The sequence below is a fragment of the Hemicordylus capensis genome, chromosome 9 (assembly GCF_027244095.1).
Source record: "Hemicordylus capensis ecotype Gifberg chromosome 9, rHemCap1.1.pri, whole genome shotgun sequence".
Lineage (NCBI taxonomy): Eukaryota > Metazoa > Chordata > Lepidosauria > Squamata > Cordylidae > Hemicordylus > Hemicordylus capensis.
Window position 1 is genome coordinate 6,160,257 of NC_069665.1, and position 5,071 is coordinate 6,165,327.

Consider the following 5,071-nt stretch of genomic DNA (forward strand, 5'->3'; position numbering starts at 1 on the left):
ATGTCTGACCCAGGGGGCGGGGCCATATTTCCTCCCTCCCATCCCTCCTCCCTGCATTATTCCCTCTCAGCATATACGCTGAGTGTTCCCTCTAACAGGGACTCCCAGATGCCCTTGACTACAACTCCCAGAACCCCCAGCTGCAATGGCTTTCGCTTGGGGATCCTGGGAGTTGTAGTCAACAACATCTGGGAATCCCTGTAACCCAGGACTGGGAAGTTTTCTAGAATATATATGCAGGGTTGCCAGCCATGGCTCTCCAGATGTTGTTAGACTACAACTCCCATCCTGCCCGGCCACAAGCCATTGTGGCTAGGGGGTGATGGGAGTTGTGGTCCAGCAGCATCTGGGGGGCCCAGGCTTGGAGCCCCTGCTATAATTAAGCTGGTGATGTCACTGTTGTGTTTTCATTGCTGCCACTTTGCCTGGTTCTTCGCCTTTTCTGTGGATACAGATTGCATTTTGTATTTTGGAAACTGCTTGGTGTGAGCTTGTTTTTCAAACGCGGTCCAGACATATTTTCAATAAACAATACATAGATGTATGCTAATGCATTGTGATGTTGTCTAACGATGTCTGAGAAAATATGGACTTATTTGTCATGGGCAAAGGCTCAATCCAGATCAAAGGGACATGCAGCCTGTCTTTCTGTGGAGGACTCTTTTGAATAGGCAGAATAAGATAACATATAGGTACTGTTGTATCATATTTCTCAGTTTTTAGCTTTTTAAATAACTTTTAATTTGAAACTTTTTTTTAAAAAAATGTCATTTTCATTGTGGTTTTTAGCCTGGTCTTTTAACTTAACTTTATTTGTTTAACTTTATTAGTCTTATTTTACATTGTATCTATTTTTTATTAATGTTGTGAGCCCCAAGAAGAGGATTTCCCCCCACCTCAGGCCTGCAATTTCTGGAAACTAATCTGACACTGTTTGTAACCTGTGATGTTGAATAGCTTTGCTTACTGCTTGTTTTGTGAACTCTTCCTTTTTTAAAAAAAGTGAATGCTTTGCATGTCTAAAGTATCTTCAGTCGTCTCACACACATTCACACAGTCATCCTCATCAACCCTGGGAGGTGGAGGCACCCCCCACACACACACTGCGGATGAGGGAGATTGAGACTGAGTGGCTTGCTTAAGCACACTGTGCCTACCATCCTCTGCACCCTTACCTGGGATAAGCCCCATGGAACTCAACTGGACTTACTTCTGAGTAAGTATGCATAGGATCGCATTGCAAGTGAGTTTGAGACTGATACAAGATGCGAAGCAGCAGCCTCCTCCCAGAGCATGGCTTGTCCACATAGCCATCAGACGACACCAGTATGTTATTGTCTATTATAAGAAATATCTTAAAATTAGTTTTGTTCACTAGTATTATTTTTAACTGTATTGGATAATATTTCACATCACACCAGTTGAGTATGCATAAGATACACACTCGATCTTAGCCAAAAGGCCGAGAAACGATATACATAAGATATATTGTTTTTACAATGGATCAGTGGCAGAACGTGCATGCTGGAGTCCCTTAATGATATTAAACTAATTTTAATATGTGGGGAAACTGCATTATACTTTTCACATTTACCCTCTTCAACAGTTATTCTTCCTCATGGAAGTCCAGAGCCTCCACAGCCCCTGGGGGCCCCCAAATCCTCTTTAGTCTGTCCTGGGTGGTATAATTGCCCAGCAAAGCATGATGATGCTTAATTTGCAGCGGGGGGGGGGGGGGCGGTCTCCAAAGGCCTTTAGGTCCAGGCTCCAAAATTATCTAGGTGCACCTCTGCTTCCAGACTAAGCTATTTAGCAGGACTACACAGGAGTTACTCTGAAAGATAACTTAATTTCAATAAAGTTACTCAGAAGTAATTTAGTTTGGAGGCCAGCCACTGTCTCCATTTGTTTAACTTAATATATGCATGTTTATCTATGATTTGAAATGAGGGAGATTTCCCAGGAGACAAAAGAGGAAATGGGTTGTTGCCCCAGTTCTGCCAGTTTCAAGGAAGTGGGCCTTTCCATCTGCAACCATGATTAGAAAAGCTAACAACATCAGCCATACCTTCAGGGGCTCATTTCACCTACTCACTCTCCTCCCAGTGTGATATAATCATGCCCAATCATGATATAATCATGGGTTCCCAACCTTGAGTGCCCAGATGTTGGACTACAACTCCCATCATCCCCAGCCACAATGACCTTTTGGGAACCCATTGTGCTAAGGATGATGGGAGTTGTAGATGCTGCCAGGGATTGAACCTGGGACCTTCTGCATGCAAAGCTGATGGTCTACTGCTGAGCTAGCTGTAGTGAAATTTCCTGCTTCAAGCAGGGGGACTGACTAGATCAGAGGTCTCCAACCTTGGGTCCCGAAGTGTTCTTGGAATACAACTTCCATCTGAGACATACGTTTGAATACCTCTGGAGTAGATAGCTTGCAAGCCCCTCCAACTCTATAATATCTGAAATAGCACAGTCTCGGTTTCCCAATAAAATGGGTTATTAAATCTTACCTACTTCATGGGCGTGAAATACACTGACTGACGTTATTCACATTTTTACTAGCATTCTGTTTTTCTTACCAAAGAAATTTTCAAAGCAAGGGACCCATAAAAACAAATCACATATTTCAAAAGTACCTGATAGCCTGGGAAAAGAGCAACTTCAAAGCGGTTTTTGGCATTTATGTAGTTTTTCCTTTATGAGCCTGTTCAGTTTTTACAGAATGTGTAATTTTGAACATCTAGGCACATGTAGCAAATCTAGATCATGCACATAACAAGCAACTCGTTGAATGTGATATAAGACTGATGAATATTTCTGCTTTGTACACTTGCTCAGACTTCATCCATCTAGTACAGCATTCAGGCTCCATTCTTGCCAGACAGAGGATCATATCTCATGAGGCTTGGTCAGTTTCCCAGCTTAAACTGAAAGGAACACTCTCCCACTTAATTTCAATATCAAAAGATAAAATTGGTAGGACATATGGGCCTACTACAATCAAATTCAAATTAACACAATCATTTGGATTTAGGTTTAATGTGGGTTACTAACATTTGTGTGATTGTGTGAACCCATGCCAAGGTGGTTTATGGCCCAAGATGAATCTGAGAGTCCTGCCATGGTGTGGGCTCACACGATCATGCTAATGTCAGTATTCCTGCTGTAGAATGTCTGTGTACATGCGGGGAAGAGGAAGATTTGAATCATGTATCATTTTGTTGTAACTTCTATAATGGGCTACAAGATGTATTTATGCAGCCATTACTTATCTTGGGAGGTCTTTGGAGTTTAAACTTATTTGCAGCCAATGTAGCTCTTTCAATACGGGAGTAACATGGTCTCTCCGAGATTACTCAGAGACCAACCTTCTGGACCAACTGTAGTTTCCAGACTACATACAAGGGCAGCCCCACAAAGAGCTCATTGCAGTAATCCGGTCTGGATGTTACCAGCATATGTACCACTGTTTTGAGGTCATTTATCTCAAGAAATAGACACAGCTGGAGTATCAGTCAAAGCTGATAGAAGGCACTTCTGGCCACTGCCTCAACCTGGGACACCATGGAGAGGCTTGGATCCAGAAGCACCCCTAGACTGCATACCTGTTCCTTCTGGGGAAGTGTGACCCCATCCAGAACAGGCAGATCAAACTCATCTCCCGAGTTTCGACCCTGCACAATGAGTGCCTCCGACTTATCTGGACTCAGTCTCAGTTTGTTATCCTTCATCTAGCCCATCACCACCTCCAGGCAGGCATTTAGGGAGGTTTTGACCTCTCCCAATGATGTTGACATGGAGAAATAGATTTGGGTGTCATCAGCATACTGATAGCATACTGCACCAAATCTCCTGATGATCTCTCCCAGAAGTTTCATGTAGATGTTAAACAACATCGGAAACAATACGGAGCCCTGAGGGACACGATACAAAAGTTCAGATTTTGAAGAACAGCAGTCTCCAAGGGACACCATCTGGAACCTGCCCAAGAAGTAGGAGCGGAACCACCGCAAAGCAGTGCCTCCCACTCCCAACCTCCTCAGACACTCCAGAAGGATACTATGGTCGATAGTATCGAAAGCCGCCGAGAGGTCCAGAAGGACCAACAGAGTCACACTTCCTCTGTCAATTGCCAATTGGAGATCATCCATCAGGCCAACCAAAGCAATCCCCACCCCATAGCCCACCCGAAAGCTGGTCTGAAATGGGTCAGCTCTGAGTAATCATTTTCCTACAAGACTGTCTGGAGCTGGGAGGCCACTGCCCTCTCAACGAACTTGCCCAGCCACGGAAGGTTGGAGACAGGCCTGAGAGATCCAAGGCAGGCTTCTTCAGAAGTGGTCTAATGTTTGCCTCCTTAGGACAAGGAGGCATCCTGCCTTTCCTCAGAAAAGCATTTATAATCTCTATCAGGCCTTCTACAACAATCCCCTGCCATATAGTACAAGCCATGTCGAGCAAGGGTCAAGAAAACAGGTGGTAGGTCACACTATTCCAATCAGCTCGTCCACATCCTCAGGACGGAGTCACAAACTGGAACTGATCCAGCCTAACCACACAAGAGGAGTAATTCGACACCTCCACATCAGACATTGAACTAATTGTGGAGACGGAGTCTAAGTCGGCCCCGATACGAGAGATTTCCTCCCACAAAGAATTCATTGAACACATCACAGCGGGTAATCGATGGTTCCAGATTCTGATTCAAGGAAGGAGGGGCACATACTAGCCCTCTCACAACCTTGAACAACTCCGCCGGATGTGAACATGCGGATGCAATACGGGCAGAAAAGAATCGCTTCTTTGCCGCACGTATTGCCTGAGCATGCGCTCTCTGCTGCAATCTGTCAGATTAGAGCAGAGTTTTTCTCCACTTGCTCTCCCATTGTCTACCTCACTGCTTCAGGCCCCCCCCCCATAGTTTTTCTATATACCAAGGGGACAGTTTTGAAGGGGGTCAGAGAGGACACTTAGGAGCGATCATGTCTACTGCCCTGGTGAGTTTGCTGTTCCAGTTCTACACCAGGGCATCAACAGGATCTCCGGCAAAGCCAACACTAAA